At 41.8% G+C, this 25,266-nt stretch overlaps 1 protein-coding gene and 1 long non-coding RNA gene across 50 annotated transcripts in view; one reads left to right on the forward strand and one right to left on the reverse strand.

Moving 5' to 3' along the window:
• PARD3 (par-3 family cell polarity regulator) overlaps positions 1–25,266 on the reverse strand; it is a 579,141-nt gene that overhangs the window by 37,837 nt on the left and 516,038 nt on the right. The gene's annotated exons all lie outside the window — the stretch shown is intronic.
• Positions 18,817–25,266, forward strand: part of LOC147361115 (uncharacterized) — a 64,016-nt gene continuing 57,566 nt past the window's right edge. For 2 of the 3 annotated variants that reach the window (XR_015139774.1, XR_015139775.1), the window contains exons 1-3: positions 18,817–19,067; positions 19,171–19,327; positions 22,844–22,952. This is a non-coding gene — a long non-coding RNA (uncharacterized LOC147361115). Of the gene's footprint in view, positions 19,068–19,170; positions 25,011–25,266 lie in introns of those variants that run through there. The other variant, XR_015139773.1, reaches the window with a different exon arrangement.

Consider the following 25,266-nt stretch of genomic DNA (forward strand, 5'->3'; position numbering starts at 1 on the left):
CAGGCTCTGCTGCTAAAGGCTCATTTCAGGGAATCCCCACAGGTGCAGACACTAGCCTCTCTGCTCCCTTCAGGCTGGGCCTCGGGCTTGTGATACCTGGACTGCTGGCAGGTGGCATCTGCTGCTGTGCTGGTGACAAAGTAGAGTGTCCTCAGGGGTTGTCAATCTAGTACCTTTCATGAGAGCTAAGGTTTCACTAATTGAAAGAAATTTTAGAGTAATTTAAAATTCTGTTTGAGTGAACTAAACACGACAGCTCTGATATACTGTTGTCTTGAGTATCCTAGGTCCAAAATGTCTAACCTTCTCATTTCCCTGATGTTAGGTGAATATCTGTTATCAAGTATGTTCCACCAAGAGTTTCGTTAACGCTTCTCAAGAAAAGAGTACAAGAAAGAGTCTAGTATGTGCCCTCTCCTGATAAAGGCTACCATTCACTATATTCTCAGTATTTCTTTACAGATGAGTTACTCAATTTGTGTAACTTCTAAGTCCCAATGGATATTACTATGAAGGAGACTTAAAAAAAAAAAAGTTGATTGGACAAGTTCAATTAATTTAAGCACTTTCCAAAAAAAAAAAAGACCCCCCAAACTTAATAAGCTTTATTTTTTGTCCTTTTAATCTTGTAACTAAGATCTCAGGATTTTAGAAGCAATTAAAATATCATTTTAAAGATTTTTTACCAATAATGTAAGTCTAATTAATGAACAAAAGGAGCACAAAAGGAAAACGAGGTTTTGAATTTTTAAGAGAAAAGCCAGGATTTATCAGTAACGATGACCATAATCTGTGTTTGGAAGATCAAGCTGTTTAGCATTACAGAAATCTTTTATTTGATAACATTTTAAGTAAAACTTTCATTCAAAACATGGGTGTATATGGACTATAGCCCCCTAGGCTCCTCTGTCCATGTGATTTTTCAGGCAAGAATACTGGAGTGGGTTGCCATTTCCTCTTCCAGGAGATCTTCCTGACCCAGGGATTAAACCCGCATCTCTTGAGTCTCCTGCATTGACAGGTGGATTCTTTACCACTGAGCCACCTGGGAAAACCAAACTTTCCAACTAAAGCTTAAGTTTGACATATGCATTTGTTACCCCTTTTGTATCCGCTTGTGGGGGGCATGCTCTGAGACTTTAGTCAAATTCAATCCATGAATAACCTCCAACCCTAGTCATATCACATCTTGCCAAATTGTAACTGATGGTATAAAGGGTTGAAAAGCTTATATTTTAAAAAAGGCAGGCATTCTCAACTTTTTGCCACAGTGTGTTCCTAAAAACCACATCATAAAGTGAATCACATTTTCCCATAGAAGCAATCTTATAATTGGAGGTTACGTTTCTGACCAAGGAGTTGGCGCCAGACAAGGCCATGATACAGTAACAATGGCTCATACAAGCAAAGATATAATAATTCTAAATCTTTATAGTTAGCTTAATAGTAAAAGTAGACTGCAAACACTGTAAAATGAGTTTAACTGTGATCTATGTATTACTTATACAAGAAAACACAAGATTCTAGAGAATATATATATATATAGCTATAGCTATCTATCTATAGTACTAAGAAATTTTTAGAAATTTGGCACCAAATGAATGTGCCAACTAAATATCGTAATAGTTTTTTTTTTTTTTTTTAACCTAAAATGGCTTTACAGAGGATCAAGATTAGATTTTGTTTTGGAAGATGAAAAAAGATATCTAGTTAAATCCTTTAATTTTACCCTGTAGACCCAACATGCTTTTTATGTGATTTTTCACAGGATCTTTCAGTTACTTTGAAAAAATTTCCCTGTAGCTAACAGAGACTTTCGAATAAAATAAAGTCATCAACTTCAGAACTCTTCCAAAATGCTAGAGCCAGGACAACACAGATTGTCCAATTAAGTGTTTGGGTGTGTATTGATCTCCATCATGGCATTTAACATTTTATTCAAATGCCATTTAAAAAACAAACCCAGCTTTAAAAAAAGGAATATTCAATCATTTCCTAGATAATTGGTAGAACTGGCATAGAACAACATTCAGGCTGTCCTTGGACTGTCTGGCTTTCCTGTCTTCTAGTTCAGACACTGGCTGGGAAGGTTAAGGCAAAGAAAAGGAAACGGTAAGTGCTTCTTACACAGTGTGGAATGAACAGCCGACACTCAAATAAATTTTATACTGCAGACTCTAGTTTACCATCACAGGACCACTTTAAAAGAAGAACTGAAGAACACTCAAATCATAAGGGAGCTTTGAGACCCTTCTCTTTATCAAAAAAGAAATTGAGGCCCAGAGATAAAATGGCCTGCCAAGGTTATTAACAAACTAGGAGACGGCGGATTCAAGATGATGCAAATATACAGATTCTTAGCCCAGGGCTATGCCAGGTTGGCTCATGTCGTAACATTCTGTTGTTGCTGTTGTCTTCCTGATGAATAGAAATTGGAGAAAAAGCTTTCTCATCTGTGCCAGACTCAAACAGGATCTCTCTCTCTCTCACACACACACGTATATATAATAAACTTTCAGATCATAATATGAATTTAAAGCAAGCATATGTATCTGCAGGGCTCCCACCCGTTAGGCATTGAGACCTCCACACACCACCCACCATCAACTGTGGCAGAAGCAGCCCTCAGTGTGATCTGGAAACAATCTGTCAGATAAAGGGAAAAGGGGGCTTTTTAGAGGTGAGTGTAGCCTAGGGTTTGAAAGCAGAGAGCAGGGTTCTATCAGGGCTTCTCCATCTCTGATCAGTTGTGTAAATTGAGTCAGATGACAAACTGTTTAAACCTCTTCTGTGAAGTGGGAGTTTCCTTGCAGGCTCACTGTGGGGATTAAATAAGAAAAATAGAACAGCCCGACCTTCGTAAACCCTGCCTTAACAGGGTTTCTTCCCTCTACAGAAATTCATCCTTAAGAGGTTGGGATTAGCAAATACACACTGCTATATATAAATTAAACAACCAGGACCTACTGTGTATCAGGGAACTCTATTCAATATTCTGTAATAATAAAATAATAAAAAAATAATATTCTTTTCCTGTAAGGAAAAGGAATCTGAAAAAGAATATATATATATATAAATATAACTGAATCGGTTTGCTGTACACATGAAACTAATATATTGTAAATCAACTATATTTCAATTTAAGAAAAGCCACCGTAAAGAGTTGAATTCAAAAAAAATAAATAAACATAAAACTACTCCTTATTTATTCCACATGAGATCAACCAAGTAAAGTCTTTAATGTATATTATTCCTAAAAGAGCACCTTATTTGAGGTATGATCAACACAAAAATAAGAAGAACAGCAGCCTCTGCCATTTTAACGTGGATCCTCTAAAATCAGTCAAATTTATAGGAGCCCTTTGTCCAAGCTCTGTCTTTTATTAGTAGTTGGTTGAATTCAAAGTCTGGTAGAAAAGATGAATTAAATATTAATCAAAGTCCAGTGAATTTTAAGCATCTATCCCATTATCTTAAATGCAACTGCAGACAAACCACCAAAGCAAATCTCTTTCCTTCCCCCTAACCCTTCAACATAAATAAGCCTTTTAGTCTTTTCCCTGATGGTGTAACTCATACCAAATGATGACACTATTTACAGTATCTGCTTTAAAAGGGCATAGCTTCCATTCCTATTTCAATTAAAGCCATTGTGCAATTATGCTTTCAAGAAACAATTAACAGAGGAAAAAACCATTTCCCTGGCTCCAGCCTTTTTAGAGCTGGGTAGTGCGGGCCCTTTCTTACCACGAGTGGCATTGAAGTAATTATTTAATGTTAAGGTTCACTTCCTCGGGTGTAAATTTTGGTTTTAGTTGACACTAAAAAGAAACATCAATTTATTAGGAGATAAAACTTGTTCTGCAGTAATGGAGCAGCTGTGTACATAAATTTATCGTAGTTTAATGTTCTCACACATAAAGCAGTTAGAGTTTTCTGACAAACAGACTTGCCACTGACATGGCAGTGTGTATGGAGGTGGGGATGGTGGAGGGACAGGACACAGAACATGAGGCTTCAGCGGGAAACTCTCCGAGGAAACATAAACTGATAATAATATGTGTTGGGCAAATACAAGTGAAGCTCTCTCTTCAGTGAGTGTGAATGAAAAGAAATACTGCACATTTTACAGCTGTGGGGGAATCCTCTCAGCACCCACAGCTTTCCTGGCAATGGACCGACTTCAGAATGCCTGGAACTGAGCCCGCCTGGATTCTGAGCAAAGGACGACACAGACAGTCCCAGACAGCCATCACCTGATTCTCCCCATCAATAAGGAACGACCGCAGACAGAAGAGCAGCCGCAAAGATTTCCAATCGCTGAATGCCTGGGCCGCGCTCACTGGGCAGGAAAACTAAGGCACATTTCCCCAAGAGTGTGCCTCTCTCTACACTGTCCCTGTCTTTCACACACCACCCCTCCTTTTTAAAAAAAAAAAAATTTTTTTTAATTTTTTATTTTATATTGGAGTACAGTTGATGAATGACATTATAGTTTCAGATGTACAGCAGAGTGATTCAGTTATACATACACATGTATCTATTCTTTTTCAAATTCTTTTCCCATTTAGGTTGTTATATAATACTGAGCAGATAATACACAGTAGGATCTTGTTGGTTATGTATTTTAAACATAGCAGTATGTACATGTTGATCCCAACCTCCCTAACCATCCCCTTTCCTTACCCTTACCCCCTGGTACCCGTAAGTTCATTCCTTGTGTGTGGGTCTGTTTCTGTTTTGTAAATAAGTTCATTTGCATAATTGTTTTTAGATTCAACATATAAGCACTATCATACAATATTTCTCTTTCTCAGACTGACTCACTTCACTCAGTGTGACAATCTCTAGGTTCATTCATGTTGCAGTAAATGGCATTATTTCATTCTTTTTATGGCTGAGAAATATTCCAGTGTGTGTGTATATATATATATATATATACACATACATATATATATATATGCCCCGCATCTTCTTCATTTGTTCTTCTGTCAATGGACATAGGTGGTTTGTATGTCTTGGCTGTTGTAGACAGTGCTGCAGTGAACATTGGGGTGCATGTATCCTTTCAGATCATGTTTTTCTCTGGATGTATGTCCAGAGCGGAGTGGGACTATGGAACCATATGGGAGCTCTGTTTCTAGTTTTTTAAGGAACCTCCATACTGTTCCAGTTGGTACGGTGGCTGTACCAATTTACATTCCCACCAACAGTGTAGGAGGGGCCTCCTTTTTAACACAAGAGAGAGAAGTGGCAGGAACATGTGTTTAATTTCTTTGCACCCCTGTCCCTCCCCCAAACACCATGCCTACAGGGTTGTAGCTGCCTCATTGCTTTTGGCGGAAAACGTTTTTCCCAGTTCCTATGGGAAGATTGGCTGAGACATAAAACTGCTATAACATATTTCTGTAATTTGTAATCCATGGCAATAATCACCATTGTAATTTACTAATCATCTATTAGATGCCAGGTATCCTGCCAATTGTGGAGAATACCAAAGTGAGAAAAATGGTAGTAAAGAATCCAACTGCCAACGCAGGAGACACAGGTTCAATCCGTGCATCAGGAAGATCCCCTAGAGTAGAAAATGACAACTTGCTCCAGTATTCTTGCCTGGAAATTTCCACGGACAGAGGAGCCTGCTGGGCTACATTCCATGGGACCTTGAAGAGTTGTATACGACTGAGTGACTAAGCACAGCACAGCATACTCAACAGTCAAGTAACATAACAAAAAAACAAGGTCTTAAGTCAGAAAATAAATGTATACTTTTTTTATGATGATAAGAAGAGAAGGCAACCAACTCTTCAGGGAAGGCAGACCCAGCCAGGTGCATTTTCATGGGCTCCCTGGATTTGGGATGGGCTTGGAGTAAGGAACAGCTGGAGATGGACCACAGGTGTTGCGGGATTGAAAAGCAAGTGGCTCAGGAGTGCCTGACTGGATGCTGAAAGTTCCTATGGAGAGGCTGCTGAGACGCCAACTGGACAGGCAGGCAGCTCAGCTCTCTTCCAAAACTCCTCTAGAATAACAACAGAGGAATACAACGTCTTAACACCAAAAGAATAAAAAGACTGACGATAGAGGAAAGTGAAAGTGGAAGTCGCTCAGCCGTGTCCAACTCTTTGTGATCGCATGGAGTGTAGCCCACCAGGCTCCTGTCCATGGAATTCTCCCGGCCAGAATACTGGAGTGGGTAGCCGTTCCCTTCTCCAGAGGATCTTCTCCCACACTGCAGGCAAATTCTTTACTGTCTGCACCACCAGGGAAGCCTGACAATAGAGGATACTGAAATAAATAAATAAAAGATAAGATTTTAGAAGCTGGAAGACTAAGGGACAGGACTTAGCACATCTGAGAAGGTGAAAAGCGAGCCTTCATGGAAGAAAAAGCAAGAGGCAAAGTGTCCGCTCTGCAGGACCCCAGAGGGACTCGAGAATTAAAGCCCAGGAACCTCTGAAGATCAGCCAGGGAGGAAGATGGTCCTTTGGACATTTTTTATTTGTACAGTTTTCCCCTTTCTCCATCCTCAGAAACCACAAGCACTTTAAAGACATGTGTGTGAGTACACATGTGTATACATGGTATGTATACAAACGTGTATATTTATACTAATATTTTCAGTTCCCATGGCAGCAGCAGTGGTGCCGGTGAAAGGAAGCTCAGTGGAGAAGTGTGGCCACTGGTGGACAGACAGGTCTTCCGGGAATGGGGCATCTGTGTGGGGATCATCTGCACGGACCATCTTGCTCAGGGGTAGGAAGTGGAAGCAACACCACCCGTGTACAACTTGATGCTCTGCCCAAGCAGGGCGACACTCAGCTGCTCAGCACAGTCCAAAGGTCACCCCTGTGACCCAGGAAGCTGCCTCCCTCTGATGATGGTCCTTGAGGAAGAAGAGGGGAAGGAGACACAAGCCACATGGTCCGCAGGCAGGGGGTCAGTATTACACTGCAGAGTTCAAATTCCTATTTTTATAGGGTAGCTACAAGTCCTAGATATTGTTGGAAAGCCACAATTTCAAATACTCTGTCCATGAACAGAGTGGTCAGGGTCAAACTGCATGCCCTGATTTTTCAGTTGGTCCTAGCTGGTCAGCCTGGTGTAAGGAAAGTGCTCCCTCAAGAGAACTCAGGAGGGACAGGTAAGTTGCAGTCAAGGTTCTGCATGAGGAGGTCTTGCTTCCTCGAAGCCAGGAATTGAGCATAGCTGCTCAATTCCACTTCTGGAGGGAGCGCAGGCCCCCTGGAGCTGCAGGGGTTGAGCTCAGCTGCTCCAAGTCTCCAGGCTGCCGGGGGATGCACTTCTCATTAGACCAAACCACCGCCCAGGCACTCATGAAACTCCTCATCTCTTTGGTTTACATGAATGGGAAGAACAGCTTCGGCACATTTAATCTTCTTACTATAAATACCTCGGTGAAGAAAAACGGCGACAATGAAGGCTCATCCACTCAATTTATTCTTGTTAGCATTCTTTCAGTGGAAAAAAGGAGGGGGGAAGAAACCCAGCCCTTGAGTATGAATGCAACATAAAAAAACCCTCTGCTGAATCACAAGTGTGATTATGATATGAAAAGATTCAAGCTGAATTTTAAAACCTCATTTTATAGCTACTTATAAATCCTTGGAATGGCTGTGCATGGAACCCAGTGAACTTCACACTCTAGCAAAGGACGGATATTCTCAAACTCAGGATGATGAAGGTGACGTAGGGCAGGAGATCCTACTTGGACCAGGGAAGGCCCAGGGATGATGATAACACCCTTCCGCCTCCAGCCCCCACGCCCAGCTGTCTTAGTGTTTTGGCTCTCCCTGGAAACAGGCAGCAAGCTTTCTGAGTGGAGGGACCTTGCCGTTTTCCTGTTTGTTCCCATTGCCCTGATCCCTATGCCAGGGAAATGCATGCTCCCTGAATTTGCTGAATGAATGAGAACTTGTGATCTATGCTTTCCAGGGATATGCTCCCTTCTCTCCCATTTCCTTTGATAAGGAGTTATATTTCATGCCTGTACCTCCCAATATAGAATATCACGAGTACATTACACAGTGTTTCCCCATGAAAACAAACAGAAAGCATTCCCTCTACTCAAATCTGCAAATTTCACAACAAAACTCTTTCCATCCTATATTTCCAAGATTTCCAAACTCGTGACTTATGTGTTTTGAGATCTCAGACCATCATGTGCTTCCTGGACAGGATCCCCTACTCCAACCACACACCCGCAGAATGAGGCACTCATTTTTCATGGTTGTGATAGCCATAAAAAGATGACATAAACTTTGACAAAGCAAGTCTAACACTATTACAGACATGGGCATTGGAAAATGAGAAAAAGAATCCTATCTATTGCATTAGCTACAATTCTAACTCAGGGTTATTCAGACTTTGACCACAACCCACAATAAAAAGCACATTTTACATAGCAACTGGTACAATGTGTATATATAAATCTATAACTGAAATAGAAATTATGAAACAAAACAAAATGTTTTCTACTCTATTCCTGCTCTTTCTCTTTAAAAACCCTTGATGCTGACCTACTAAAATGATTTTATCAACTGACAATGGGAAGTGACCCATGGCTTAAAATCTAAGAGTTTTCCATCTCCCATTTCATCTCAAGAAAGAAGTTCTGATATGATTCAAAGGACATAGGGTAATCTGAATAAAAATTTCCCAGTTTACAATCCACCCTATTAGCCAATGCCCAAAGCTAGAGTACAGCCGGCCAAAATCAGTTCTCTGTGCTATGCGTGTGCTCAGTTGCTCAGCTATGTCTGACTCTTTGCGACCCCATGGACTATAGCCCACCAGGCTCCATGCTCTGTCATTCATGAGTGTATCCATGGCAAAAGCAGCTAACACAGCCATGCAACTCCTTCCACATAGGAGGCCTGTCCTAGGCATCTAATTTCCAAAGTTCTAGGAAGTGAGAACAATTATGCACATTCAACAGATGAGACACCAAGGAAAGAAGTGGAAAACTTAAATAACTTGTCCAAGATCAACAGCTCTCTGATAGCAGAACAGGGATTAAAATGTAGGGTGCACACTTTTAATCATTATACAAAACTCACTTTATATGAGGAGGGTTTTTTTTTTTTTTCAACAGAGTATAGGCATCTTAACGTATTTACCCAGGAACTCGTATTTAAAATAAGATAGTAACTGAAGAGCATCAAGGGCACAATAGCAGAAGTGAGAAACGGTAGATGACTCTGGAAGAAGTGTTATAAAAGCAAACTAAAATATTTCAACAATCTGAAGTGACTTAATATAGGAGCCATCAGTTCTTTCTATCTTAGGAACCCAATAATTAATGCAAATAGATAACCTAGAATCATTAAGTAAGGTTCAATTATCATTCGAATAACTGCTGGGGCAAGTCAGGGAGTCACCATATTTACTAAAGGAGAATTCCCATTCAGTACTGCAGATAATACAGGGAACTGTTTTATCCAACAGAATGGGAAAGACTAGAGATTTCTTCAAGAAAATCAGAGATACCAAAGGAACACTTCATGCAAAGATGGGCTCGATAAAGGATAGAAATGGTATGGACCTAACAGAAGCAGAAGATATTAAGAAGAGATGGCAAGAGTACTCAAAAGAACTGTACAAAAAAGATCTTCACGACCCAGATAATCATGATGGTGTGATCACTGACCTAGAGCCAGACATCCTGGAATGTGAAGTCAAGTGGGCCTTAGAAAGCATCATTATGAACAAAGCTAGTGGAGATGATAGAATTCCAGTTGAGCTATTTCAAATCCTAAAGATGATGCTGTGAAAGTGCTACACTCAATATGCCAGGAAATTTGGAAAACTCAGCAGTGGCCACAGGACTGGAAAAGGTCAGTTTTCATTCCAATCCCAAAGAAAGGCAACGCCAAAGAATGCTCAAACTATCGCACAATTGCACTCATCTCACATGCTAGTAAAGTAATGCTAAAATTCTCCAAGCCAGGCTTCAGCAATATGTGAACCATGAACTTCCTGATGTTCAAGCTGTTTTAGAAAAGGCAGAGGAACCAGAGATCAAATTGCCAACATCCGCTGGATCATAGAAAAAGCAAGAGAGTTCCAGAAAAACATCTATTTCTGCTTTATTGACTATGCCAAAGCCTTTGACTGTGTGGATCACAATAAACTGTGGAAAATTCTGAAAGAGATGAGAATACCAGACCACCTGATCTGCCTCTGAGAAACCTCTATGCAGGTCAGGAAGCAACAACAGTTCGAACTGGACATGGAACAACAGACTGGTTCCAAATAGGAAAAGGAGTTCGTCAAGGCTGTATATTGTCACCCTGCTTATTTAACTTATATGCAGAGTACATCATGAGAAATGCTGGACTAGAAGAAACACAAGCTGGAATTAAGATTGCCGGGAGAAATATCAATAACCTCAGATATGCAGATGACACCACCCTTATGGCAGAAAGTGAAGAGGAACTCAAAAGCCTCTTGATGAAAGTGAAAGAAGAGAGTGAAAAAGTTGGCTTAAAGCTCAACATTCAGAAAACGAAGATCATGGCATCCGGTCCCATCACTTCATGGGAAATAGATGGGGAAACAGTGGAAACAGTGTCAGACTTTATTTTTCTGGGCTCCAAAATCACTGCAGATGGTGACTGCAGACATGAAATTAAAAGATGCTTACTCCTTGGAAGGAAAGTTATGACCAACCTAGATAGCATATTGAAAAAGAGAGACATTACTTTGCCAACAAAGGTTCGTCTAGTCAAAGCTATGGTTTTTCCTGTGGTCATGTATGGATGTGAGGATTGGACTGTGAAGGCTGAGCGCCAAAGAATTGATGCTTTTGAACTGTGGTGTTGGAGAAGACTCTTGAGAGTCCCTTGGACTGCAAGGAGATCCAACCAGTCCATTCTGAAGGAGATCAGCCCCGGGATTTCTTTGGAAGGAATGATGCTAAAGCTGAAACTCCAGTACTTAGGCCACCTCATGCAAAGAGTTGACTCATTGGAAAAGACCCTGGTGCTGGGAGGGATTGGGGGCAGGAGGAGAAGGGGACGACAGAGGATGAGATGGCTGGATGGTATTGCCAACTCGATGGTGATGGACAGGGAGGCCTGGCGTGCTGCGATTCATGGGGTCGCAAAGAGTTGGACACGACTGAGCAACTGAACTGAACTGAACTGAAGTGCTTACATTCAAAAAAGAGTCTGTAGTCCAGTGCAGTCAGTAAGCATCTACACAACAGCCTTCAAGAGACTTGCAGTGTCAACACTGCTGTTGGGTACATTGAAAAAATGTGCTAAAATAATGAGCCAAGGAGGCATTCTGAAATTAGATCTAACAAGGGGAGTAACTGCTGTGCTAGTCACACTCCATCTTGCCAGCTGTGTTCTCACAGAGTGAGGTGCAGAGATTGCCTTTCAAAGGCATCATCTCCGTCATCGTACTTCAGTGTTCCACACCCTTGTTTTCCAGTGGAGGAAGAAGGCAAGAGAACAATGGTGTGTATTCCCCAGATTGCAGACATGGAAGCTCCTTTCAGTGTGCAGTGACTGGTCAGCTGGACAGAAGGACTGCAGTGCTCATGGGTAAAGAAATGCTATGCCTTTGGGACCTGTTTCTAGGATGTAGGCCCAGCTAAGTGAGCACATAGAGAAGGTTTATCACCCCACGTGACATTCTAGGCCCGTGCAAACTAGGGAGAAGCATCATAAAAGAAAATAAAGGCAGTATGAATTGGGGGTGGTGCTCACCTGAAATTCAATGCCGAGAGGCTAACGAATGGATTCTTTCTCACATCTCTATGGTGTATGGTGAGTGAAAGGCACAGTGTTATACCCAGAGAATAAAACGATGAATAAGACGCAGTCTCAAGAGCAGGGAGGGTACACACAGGGTGTGTGGACCTATTCACGTCATTCCATGCCTCTCGGCAGAGTCTGCTGTGCCACGTGCTGGGCACAGTGATGCCTAGAACAGGAGAGTGTCCTGTCCTTTTCGAGTAAGTGCGCCCATAAAAAGTTTTAACTAGAATTGTGTTACGTGCCAGCCAGGGGAAAAGAAAGGCGCACCTGGACCGAATCCACCCGAATTCTGACTTGATGAAATGGGTTGAAATGATTATTACAAATACTCCAGTAAATGTTGACCTGATAGGCTAGAAGGACCCACAGTGATGAAAGTGCCTTCGGATGGGCATCTAAAGCCCAGCCACACACTCCAGACAGGACTGTGAGAATTCAGACGCGTCCCCTTAGCCCTGGGGTGAGCTGCTCGGATAGAGGTCACCCCCTTGTGGGAATCTGAAACCCCGTAATTTCAGAGCTGGAAATGCTTCCTCAAACTGACAAGTTGAGTTGTAAGGGGATAAGGGCACATATAGCTAAAAGCCAGCTAAGACTCCAGCAGAGCAGAAACAAGCCCAGGTTCCTACTGATGCCCCTGAAGGATAGCTTTTCACATCACTATAGACTAATTTAAATGCTCCTGTGTTTGTCAGGTGATCAAATCTGCTACTTTTGACTTTAGAAACAAGTGACTGTCACCCACTAGACTATGGATGATGGGGATGTAAGCCCAGCACTCAGGCTGGGACTCAGAGCAGCCACACCTGGGAAGGGCTGAGCCCTTAGAAGTTAAGTCTGGGGGAGACACCTGAGCTCCTGGACACTCTATGGGCCAGGTTAGAACATACCATAAGGTGCAGCACAGACAGATTAAAAGTGGAGTAATCCTTGCTGGTAGAATCAAAGAAGACTTCTTAGGGGAGGTAGCATGTATGTTGGATCTTAGAATTTGAAAAGACTAGGAAAAGATAATGTAACCTTGATGATGTGGTTGGATTTTTTTAAAAAAAGGAATGTTAGTCAAAAATAGGCTGAGATACATGATACTCAACTGGTGAGAGAGGAAAGTGAAAGACAGAAATGGGAAGATACAGGGGACAAATCGTTTACAGTGGGATTGAGAATTCCTAGCAAAGTTTTTCTATAAAGGGCCATATAGCAAATATTTTTTGCCAAACAGTTTGTTTTAACCACTCAGCTCTGCCCTTGCAGGAGACAAAGTACCATAGACAAATAGCATCTCCCGAGATGTCTCGTGGGACACTTGGTCTGATCCTGTGTTAGAAGACGCCAGAAAGAGAAGATCTGCTCAAGAACAGCTGTGTGGGGGCGGGGGGTGGCCACTGGGACAGCAGAGGTCAAATCAGGGGTGTCCTGCAGGAGGACCCAGATGAGAGGGCGTCCAGTGGTAGTGCCAACACTCAGAAGTAAGGGTTCTTGCTATTCACACCATACAGTTCCCCAAGCGATACATACCAGACAGAAAGAGGTAACAAGGAGCGAAGGAACCCAACGGGGGTATTCTCCCTGTTGTTGCTTTCCCTAGTTTTTATAGTCTTAATATATAAAGAGTAAACACAGACCCAAAAATGGTTACATGAAATACCACGCACCTTAGCTGACTTGTGGAAAGCAGGGAACAAAAATCACTGAGACAGACTTTCCCTAAAGCAGAGAAGAAGCTTGTAAAAGGCTTTGTATTTCCAACAAAGGGCTACCAAACAATGAAGAAAATGATGAGACAGCCATAAAAACCATTTCTTCTCTTTTTGACTAACTTGTGAGAGATGAGCGGAAAGGTTTCTGTTTATTTCAGATGGGCAGTTTTTCCACTGAGCCGTTCAGATTGGGGAGCACGCTGAAGCACAATCACGGTTTACTGCTGCCATTGGCGAGTGCAAACAGCTTCTGTGTGAACTGTCATAATGCTTGCAATTTCCAAGAATTAGCCCAAAAGAGATACCTTCAGGTCATTCAATGCCTTAAGACTGTTGTCCTGCAGTCCCTAAGTCATGTCCAACTCTTTGCGACCCCATGGACTGCAGCATGCCAGACTCCTCTGTTCTCCACTATCTCCTGGAGTTTGCTCAAATTCATGTTCATAGAGTCAGTGAGGTTACCTAACCACTCATCCTCTGCCACCCCCTTTTCCTTTTGCCTTTCCCAGCATCAGGGTCTTTTCCAATGAGTTGGCTCTTTGCATCAGGTTGTCAAAGTATTGGAGCTTCAGCATCAGTCCTTTCAGTGAAAATTCAGGGTTGCTTTCCTCTAGGATTGACTGGTTTGATCTCCTGGCTGTCCAAGGGACTCTCAACAATCTTATACAGCACCACAATTCGAAAGCATCAATTCTTCAGCACTCAACCTTCTTCATGGACCAACTCTCACATACGTACACAATTACTGGAAAAGTCATGGACTACACTTATCATAAATATATTCTATAATATATCAGAATGTTCTAAACAGGAACATGCCAAAGCTTTCAATGAGGAATAGCAGCTGTTGAATTCTTCTCGCCAAGATACAGGACAATGCAAGGCAAAGAATCCCAGTCTGCAGCAGACAGAACAGGAGACCAGTCCTTTTTTTTTTTTAAACTTTGACAAACATTTAAGTAAATTTCAGCAACAAGTTTTGCAGACATTTTACAATCACTGCTGAGCACGTCTTGTAGCTTTGCTATGGGCAAACAATCAAAAGCTGACTTCCATATAAAGAAATTGTTCTTTTCCCACCTGGAGGGAGGGGAGTTTAGGGGAGAATGGACACATGTATACGTATAACTGAGTTTCTTTACTGCCTACCAGAAACTATCACAGCACTGTTAATCAGCTATACTCCAATATAGAATAATAAAGAGGTTTTTCAAAAAAGAAATTGTTCTTTTTCAAAATTTACAAAGTAATACTTCTGGTTTCTCTCCTCAATGGATAGAGACACACACATATACACACACACAGTACTGCAATATCATAGTCCTTTTTGTTTGCTTTTTAAAGGCACATGGTAGCATTTCTGAAACAAACTGACTGAAAACATCCATAGACGTTATCAAGTCATTAAATGGAAAGTTTTCAAGAAATCACCTGGCCTTGACCCTTGACTTCAGTCAATTGAGTATCAGTTATTTAAAACAGATAAGTCTTTCTTTTTCCTTACAAAAGAGGGGGCTTTTCTCTTCAGCCCCTGACAGAATCTAACCCTACCATTTCCTTAAATTCTAAGACACAGACAAAAAGAAAATCTTTAAACTCATTTCACCCTTATTTTAGCTTTCAGAAGAGTAGGAAAATGCTTGTCAGACTCAGCCTCATAAAACCCATTGTGTTTCTGAGAATAAGAACTAGGTCTCCATCCAGTTTTCTCTTTCATAAGCTGAGTAAATCTCAGTTCTCTAGCTTTGACACAAAGCCTCCCCTCCATCCCTTCAGTCCCGTTCGTGAAGCCCGCCATAAGCAGACATCAAATTTCACTCTGGCCTTCTATCACATCTCCAGCACACCAGAACCTTCTATTAAAAATCAGGAAAATAAGAAATGTAAGAAGCCAGAGTCTGTGTTTCCTGAAACTGTACTGAGTATCTAACACGTTCTGAGGCTCTGTCTTGGGGACAAACTTCATCACGGCTCCAAAGGAAAAATGGTCCATGTTATTTTTCCCAAGGCCAGCTCGAGCTTTTGTGTCTCTATTTTACACTCTCCTCCACCCACCTGCCAGCACACTGCCCTCTCTACTCCTGCTCATTCTGGACGAACAACTAGGACAGCCCTACCTGAGTTATTTTTCTCTTACATCATCAGTGCCTCCTTCATTGCTGGCTGATTTAATTCAGCTTCATAACATTTCCTTGACCTTTCTTCCTCTTCTGCTGAGTTACAGATGCTCAGTTCCATCTCTACCTTCCATGTCCACTGCTGCCCGAGAACCACTATATCCCCCATGCCCGCTTCACACTGCCTTCTCAGCACCCAGCAGCAGGTGGGCATCAACTCCACCCACTACACCCTCACAGGACATTCTGATAGCTACATAAGTGAATGACCTCTTTAGGGGCTCATTTCCAGCGCTAATTGATGCTTCTGCCTCTCTTCCCTTGGCAAAAACATGAATCCCCCATATTTGTTAAGGAGTACCCCAGACTGACACATCTCTTATCTTTGCTGCAGCCCTAGACTGGCACATTCCTTTCCTGCAGCTCTGACTTCTCTCCTAAAACCCACATCCATCATTCTAATGGCCTGCCTGCCTGCCTGTATCTCACCTGCATACACTGATGACATCTCTAACCTGGTATACACAGTTGGCCCTCTGCATCTGCGAGTTCTCCATCTTTGAACTCAACAAACTGAGGATAAACAAAAAAAATTGGAAAAAAATTCAAGAAAGGTCCAAAAAACAAAACTTGAATTTGTCATGTGCAGGCAACTATTTACACAGTATTAGTGTTGTCTTAGGTATTATAAGTCATCTGTGCTGTGCTGTGCTTAGTCGCTCAATCATGTCTGGCTCTTTGCGACCCCATGCACTGTAACCCGCCAGGCTCCTCTGTCCATGGGATTCTCCAAGTAAGAATATTGAAAAGGGTTGTCATGCCCTTCTCTAGGGGATCTTCCCCACCCAGGGATCGAACCCAGTCATCTAGAGATGATCTAAAGTACACAGAGGGTGTATGCAGGTTCTATGCAAACATTATGCCATTTTACAGCAGTGGATTTTGGTATCTGTAAGTGGGGGGGTCCTGGAACCAATCCCCCATGGATACAGAGGGACAACCAAACAAAAATGAAGTTTTTCTACCTAGAACTTCCCCTATTTCTCTCATCCTTATATTGGTTAATATGACCACCATTTTGTCTTTAAAATCAGCCACTTCTTTCTCCCTAATTCTTCCCTCAAACTCAATGAGCTGGACTCAAAGATATAAAGAAGGAATAAGGGATTTTACTTTAATGTTGATAAAACAATAAACTATGGAAAATAGTTCTGTTCTATAATTTAGTAATAATTTTATTACTAAAATTGAATTTAGTAATAAAGCATGGTGTGTTCCAAAGTATGGATGATACTCTTTCTTAAGAAGTACTGGTGGATGTCAATTCTTCTCCTGAGTCTCACAGAAAATTCTATTTTGACCTTGACAAATGGAAACACCAGAAATTTCACTTGCATTAAAAAGAGCTCGGAAAAATCTCAAAGACTCTGAACCCCTGTACAGCTGTCTGAGGCCCTTTCACCCCCCTAGAAGAGAGGACAGTCACAAACCAGTGGGCACACACCCTCCACAACACACACACGCAATACCTAACCTATAATTCTGAAACACTTCTTTTAATTTTCCCCCCAGATTTATTGAGAAACGATTGACATATGTCACTGTATAAGTTTAAGGCACACAGCATGTTGGTTTGATTTATATTTATTAAGAAATGATTACCACAGTAGATTCGGCAAACATCCATCTCCTCTTAGAGACATAATGAAAAGAAAGAACAAAAAAGGATTTTTCCTTGTGATGAGAATTCTTAGGATTTACTCCCTAAAGAACTTCTCTACAGATCATATTGTACATTACCTCCCCCCTCTTTGTGACCTATGCTTTCCTCCATTTCTAGTTCAGGATGGGCAGCTGCTGTCATTCAGTACCCACATTCTGAATACTCCATCTGAAACAATGCACTGTGTTGGGGCCACTATTTGAGAAAAATCAAAAAATAAAACCATGGCGCCAACTAAGAGAGTGATTTGTGAGAACAGATAATGCACGGCCTATTTGTCTGGGCAGTAACGATATAAATCGGGCGCACCACGGAAGATTTACACCTGCTGTGGCGTCAGCTCTCCGCTGCCTTCCCCTCGGCTGCTGGCACGCTGCGTCTGTGTGTCTGTCTGAGGCAGTAACCTCAGGGAAGGGAGTAGCTGAGTTCGGCTACCGAAATCTCCCACTTCTCCACAGAGGCATATTAAATATTGTTGACTAACAATTGTTCATCCAGATCTCACTTCCCCAAAGACAAACTACGATTGAGTATCCTTAGCCCCAATTATACTGAGCACCTGAGGGTCACTAAGAAGGTCCGCCATCATTGTCGGCTTCCGCCAGCATTTGCATGTTGGTGTGACGGGCTGCATGGAGAAGGAAATGGCGACCCACTCCAGTGCTCTTGCCTGGAGAATCCCAGGGACGGGGGAGCCTGGTGGGCTGTTGTCTCTGGGGTCGCACAGAGTCGGACACGACTGAAGCGACTTAGCAGCAGCAGCAGCAGTGACCGGCTGCAGCGCCTGAAGGCGTGCTTCCCGCACACAGTTAGGCTCCCAGGAAAGCCTTTTCATTACACTTTCTACACTACGAACAGTACTGAGTGTGTTTCAAGGAAGGGTGCTCCATAAGTGACAAGAGTTCTTCATTCTCTAAAGAAAAAGAAAAAAAATTAAAAACAAAACAAACAAAAAAAACCTCTCAAGTCAAGAAATTACTCCTCTGGTTAGCAGGAGAAAATGGAAAAAAAGCAATATTCAGGTAAATGGAAAAAAGAACATCTTCTGAAATGAAAAAAGTAGAAAGCACATAAAGGACCAGAACTGAGGAAAATAGAAAAATGTCTTCCTTAAGGGTAATTTATCTGTGATATAGTCTAAACTTATTCTACCAATTTCAAACAGAGTAACATGTTTATGCTTGAACGTGTCTCAAGTAATGGAAGATAGTTTTATAAGACATGAATTTCTCATTTGTTTTCTAATTATTTTCATAGCTACGCACGTGTGTCCTTGGGAACAATAATAGACTCTTGGTGCTAATTGAAACACCCACTGACCCTGTCCTAAAATCCTGTACCACCATCAACAGAAAGGGCTGCCCTCTGGCCTTCACTGATCCCAGGGGTGCAAGCGTACTATGTTGAAACATGGATCTTTTGGAGCAAAGGTCATGTCACTAGTAATGGTTTCAGGTTCAGTTCTTCTTTTCTCCTCAATCAAAAGGCTGAATATTTGACAGAACTGTAACTTGTGAGCTATCCTCACTTTATAGCTTTAGTATCAGTTGCTGAAATAGAGTTCTGAGACCCTTAGCTTAAATATTTTATGAAAAATGCCTCCTCCGACAGAAATGTTAATAATTTACTACATGATGGGCTATACTCTGCGATCAGAAGTACTTATTTAGTAATAGGTTTGTATTTGGTAGGAAAGCTTAGTAGATAATTCTTTTGATGTACACTTTTATCTGAAATGGTGAGTTTTTTTCTGCTAAACTATGTTAGCATAAAAAGGTGTATGAGTGAATACTCATTTTAAAATGAGTTTCTAATTTTTTATTTTTTTTTCTTTAATCCAGAGAACCGACAGCATGTTTTGGGGCTATGCCAACACGTTTTGCCAAAGCCTGGTTTGGATGTTAAATATTCAAAGCCCACACATTGCTATGTGGTTCCATTTAGCCAAGAACTTTCCTGAGACATCGAGGGAAATCTCCTGGACAGGCACAGGATTTGGTAAGTCGTCAAGAGGGTGATGTGGTTTGCTTTGATTGTCCTGACGGGATCTCCCTGCACAGGGTTTACTGGTTCTGAGGTAGTTACGAAAGAGAGCATCTATAATCAACAGCTGTGTCCTGATGTTTTGCCAATCTGAGCTCATCAAATATGACATCGGTAACATATTTTAAACATGATTTGCTTTTGTCTTTTCAACACCAAAACTCCCACTTCTGCATTTTCTTTCATCCAAGGCTTTCTACTACTTTAAGGGCATTAATTATGCCATACAAAATCCTCCCAGAGTAATTATTGGTGTTACTGTTATCCTAATTATCCATAATACCAACAAACCCACTTTCTATATTGGCTTGCGTCATAGATATACCTTCATGGAATATGCTTTAATGTTACCTAGAAACGGCCACTGCCTTGTTGACAAAGAATTCTGAAATGCACACCACAGACTCTTCCTGTTTCACATTGTGCTTTCCACATTGCATTTTGGCATTCAACTTCTTTTTCTAAAATGCCTCTTCCCTACACAGACTTTTCCCTGTGAGTAGGAATTAAGTTCACCAGCTACACTTCCTAATTAATTTCAGACAGACTGATGCTATGCACATCAAAGAAAGAAACAGCTGCTGAAAACCCAACTTTGACTTACTACCCATTGCAGGAAAATACAAAGAGGAGTGCAATCTTTCTAGAAGCTTACAATTGTAGGGGCAGATCAGATGCAGAACAGAGCACAGGAGTAAGTCTGGTGTCCCATGATGGTGACAAAAGGAGACAGGAAAACAGTCTGGGAGGAAGACACGTAGGGGAGCTGGAGTTGACAAAGCAAGCTGGATATTCTGGTGATAAACTTGAAGCTGAAAGTTCAAGTTTGTTTTTATAAATATAATGAGAAACTTTTGGAAACCCTAAGGAGATGATAACGTGATCCAAGAGGTGGCCAAGGAAGACCCCTTGGAGGTGGCCAGCTGTCTCCCCATCTCTCCTGGAGACCGAATGGCGGAAAACGGGCATTGAGGGATTTAGATTACAGCAAAAGAATACATTTCCAACAGTGAGACTTTATTAAACAAATAATGGAAGAGGTTAGAGAAGGAAACTGTGAAAATTTCATCTGTGCAAGTCTTTAAAATTGGGATATATTTTCAACAACCTAAAGAATGGAGCAGGCTTCCCAGGTACCTCAGTGGGAAAGAATCTGCCTGCCAATGCAGGAGATGTGGGTTCGATCCCTGGGTCGGTAAGATCCCCTGGAGAAGGAAATGGAAACTCACTCCAGTGTTCTTGCTTAGGAAATCCCATGGACAGAGAAGCCTGATGGGCTACAGTCCATGGGGTCACAAAGAGTCAGACATGACTGAATGACTCCACAACAACAGAATGGGGCAGTAAGGCATGGAGTGTAGTGAGTCGCAACCACAACCATTAACCTCCAAGGATTAACAAAGGCTCCTTGTCTCTCTCCGCTTGGATTCCTCCTCCAGGCTTGATGGTCAGAGTGAATCCCCATGGTCCTTCACATAACAACCCCTGACCCAGAGAGAGTGTCTGCAAGGTAACCAGCACAGGGGAGCCCGGATCAGATGCAGGGAATCAAGATTCAGCTTCTGTATGACATGAACCCACAGCATTAGATTCGTTTGCAGAATCCTTCACAAACTCAGTTCACCCATTCAGATTTTAAATCTGGCATCTTCAGAAGATGTTTAGCCTTTGGTTTAAGATACTACTGAAATCACAGGTTTATCCATCCAACAACTCAGATGCTTACTGTGTATAGGTGGTAGACACAGAGTAACAGAGTCACCACCATCCTGGGAAAGACAGGCATGTAAAGAGTTAATTATGCACCAGAGTGACCCATGTTAGGACAGAGGGAAGCTCAGAATGTGGGGAAGCACATATGGCAGACAGTGACCCTAGACAGAGGATACAGGGACACAGGCAGACACAGAGTGATCCTGGGAGAAAGAGTCAGGCAGTTGACTGCAGGGCAGAAAAGGGTTCTTCCCAGATAAAGGGCAAGGCATGTTGGAAGGCATTAGGTGCCATCACGAAAGAGGATGGTGAGAAAACCTATGGCACAGGGAAATCTGGCAAAATCACCATTACAATCTCAACTGGCATTCTCTCTGCCTTCCAGAGATGAGGGTGCTTTTTACAATATTTAAGTAAGACCTTCAGCCTTGATTAGAGCGTCTGTCATATGAATATGTATTTGCTGGCTCCTAAGAAGAATGTGTTAGACATGGAATTCGAATGCCCTTTTGTTTATCAATGGCCACTAAGAACTGTAATCAAGCCAAGTCCTCTTATCTAAACAAAACTCACTAAATGTAAGGGTAGATGTCTAAACAGAAAACATGATTTACTGATCACTGATTTCTCCCCCCGTAAACATTCACTCTTCATTCGTGACATATATTCTCATATGTGGACACATGTGTTTATGCATAATATCCATCAATCGAGGGGGAAAGAAGGGTGTCACGTGGAATATATGATTTGGCAAGCTAGAACTCAAGCTTTACCAAGAGGCAAAAAGAAGCTTCAATGAATATTTTTAAGTTTTTCCGGTTATATATCAGCTCAAACTATAAAACTCAGAGTAAAGATAACCAAAGTTGTGTTTGTAGGTTCATCACCCACTGGGCCTTCTTCACAGCCTTTGTCCACTTCATCAGCATGGCTAAGAGGTCGCTAATAGGAACTATGGATAAGGTCTCTGCCAGGGGTCAAATCATAGAAATCTCACGAAGGGATATAAATTCAATTTGTACAAGAAAGGGAGAGGAATGTCCATGTATGATTAGTAGAAATATGGGTTTGGGCTAGGCTGCCTGGCCTACACACGTCCTGTTTCTTTTCAGCACGGAAACTTGTACCATTCTCCAACCCCACCCCCATCAAAGGTGTGTAAACCAGAAACTGTCCACACGGGGAGGCTGCACAAATCGGCCTCCAGGTTCAGAAGCAGGAACCCAAACCCCAACTTCTCTGGGGTCTTTCCAATGATTTCCCCCCATTTCCTTCTCCCCATCTCTTTGCCCTTACGAAGGATTTACTCAAAGACTGAGATTTTTTTGGACAGGCAATTGCTGTTGTAACACAACCTTCTCAAGGGTTAAGTGTAAATGAATCAGAAACATGTGGCTTAAATTTCCCACAAAAATTGAATTCATATGGACTCAGATATGAAAGGGAAAACAGTGTTTTCCAAAGAATGGTTTGAGTTTTGAAAAACTTCAAGTGCTGGGAAAATGGTTTAGGTATTCACTTTGACTTTTAACTATGGCCAGAAATCAGTCATCCATAAAACTCCACAACTTCTTTCTCTTCAATAATGCGTCATGCTCAGGGAAAGCTACATATATAGTGATTATATATACTGATATATAGAGAAGCACCCATCTTCAAAATTTTGTAAAGACCTCCCACATAATCAGATGAGAATGAAACCAAGAAAGGTGCATGTGTATTGTCTGGGAATTGTGAAAATTCACTCTGATTTGGCAGGTCTCGGGTGGGACCTGAAATGCTGTACTGACAGCAAGCTCCCAGGTAACGATGATGTTGATGGTCCATGGAGCCCACCAGGGCAGCAAGTCCCCATGCTGATCATCATGTAAGTCATTTAATACCATGTTTATAGATCTCTGGGATGCCTGAGATTCCTATTTGTTTGATGACAAAAAAAAAAAAAAAATCCAAGCAAAATTACATAAATGAAAATTAAAATATCCTGCTAAAAAGGTATAGATAATTGCTCTGAAATTTACATGACAATATTCACTGATTAGCAGTAATGAGTAATATATTCATTACGACACAGGAACAATGAGAAAACAAATAAGAAACAGTAAATATTCATCATTAGCAGCTCTGCTACCACTTACACCCTAATCCAACGGGGAATTCTCTCACAAAATCTTCCAAATCATTCTGGACATCAGAGAGACGGCCCGTTTGAATTCAAGCACTTCGTGTTTATCACGTGACTAATTAGGAAGACATCCGCTGGTCTTTTGCACGCATGGGTTTTGTACATACAGATGTCTTATTTTCACAACTAGATTTTAACCTCTGCGAGGGTGGGGACTGCCTTCTTCCTTCCTGAATTCCCCAGAACCCTCAGTGTGCTTTCTCAGTTGACTATGAAACCACCCGCAGGGCCTGTGTAACCATACAGGGTCCTGGTAAACTGCAGATGGCGATTCTTCATGGCTGTCCAACAGCCATAGCCGTTTCTACAATGTCAGAATTCATGCCGCTCAGCACGCAATAAAGCAGGTTCTATTTGTCACCTGGAGGGAGGGGATGCGGGCAGGGGCTGAAGTTGGAGCTGGATAAGGAAACATGCAAGCTCTGAGAAAACATTCACTCTTTACCCACAAGGCTTGTTGAAAAATGTGTGCCTTCTTTCTTCCCTCCGGGGTTGAATGGGCCCATTTTTCATACATGCAGCTTTAGAGGAACCTTGTTAAGATGAAGAATGCTACCTTTCTCCTGCTGGGTAAAGGAAAGCAGAGAAGCAGCATCCCTAGCATCCCACCACAATGGCAACATGAGCAAAGAGAAGAGCAAGCCCCTCAACTTCCAAACCATGACCTCTGACTGCATCTCCAAGAGCAAAGTGATCCCAGCTTCTGAAAAACCCACTCGCAGACCTGCCACTGAAGGAACCACTGGTCACTGCCCTTCCTTTTCCACAGAACAGCACCTGGGCTGCACTAACACAGAAGGTCCTCCCAGGAGCTGAAGAAGGGCAACCAGCCAGTGTGGCCCCAGAATCCTAGCTGTGGGTTCCCATCCCTACTCTGAGTTTTTCTGCAGCTGAGACCCTAAAGCCACAACCCCTATCACCAAGGGAGCCGCACAGTCTGCTGACCACCCTCAAGCAGGGATAGGAACCATTTCCACCTTGCAGCATGTTACATGGTTGGCCACTTGGTCACAGATGTGACGTCCTATGTGCTGGTTGGCTAGCTGACCCAAGCATGAGTCACGAAACCTGATGACGGTCTCCAGGAAAAGGTACCCCAATATACACAGGGCCAAACAGAAATAATAGTGCTATCTATTTGAGTAGGACTGTTCAAAATGAACTTCTCAAAGATGCGATGTCAAATTCACCCTTCAAGTGTTAGTTGAACAGCAACAATATGCACAGCATGATGCTAGACTGAGTTTTTGAACAGTGCTGATTTTCCTTCTTTTAACTGCAGAGGGTTGCAGTCTAGGTGGGAAGACAAGAGACACACATGTAAGCAGTTAAGCTGTGTTACAGAGCCAAGGATGTTCATGTCATGAAATGGTAAGAACTACAAGAAAGAAAGAGGGTCCTGAGCTATGTCTTGAAAGTCAGGAAAAACGAGGAAAGAAAGATAAAGGTAAAGCACCCCAGATTGCAGGTATGCAGTCCTGAAACCCTGAGGCTCACCTGTCTGACTGGTGCAACAAGGGCAAATAAGGTAGGAATGTAGGATGTGGTGAAGTTAAGAGAACCATCAAATCAAAGTCTGGCTGCCAGCCAGAGTGGACGCTTTCCAAATAATGCCTCAGAATTCTAAGATGCTACAGAGATGACTCAGAATTCTCAAGGACTTGTATTAAAAGTATATGAATGTAATACATTTAACCTTAAAAATAAGTTCATACTAATAAAATAAGGCTGTTTTGATTAGTTCTATGTACTGAGTTTCTATATAGCTTCAATGAAAAGAAAAGAATAAATGATAAGGGAGAGCTATCTTTTTTAGTTATTACAGGGAAGAACAACATTAGTTAATTTCAAGTATTTTTCTTTTCTTTACAATACAAATTTGCTTCAAGATTAATTTAAAATTCATTGTACTTTAAAATAATACAAATGCTTCATTTGACACTTGGAGGTCCTAGTACCTATGATGGCAAAGTTATTACAGCATCATATTATTAAT

The sequence above is a fragment of the Bos grunniens genome, chromosome 13 (genome assembly GCF_055505025.1).
Source record: "Bos grunniens cultivar Pamir isolate PY7600 chromosome 13, Bosgru_T2T1.0, whole genome shotgun sequence".
NCBI classification, from domain to species: Eukaryota; Metazoa; Chordata; class Mammalia; order Artiodactyla; family Bovidae; genus Bos; species Bos grunniens.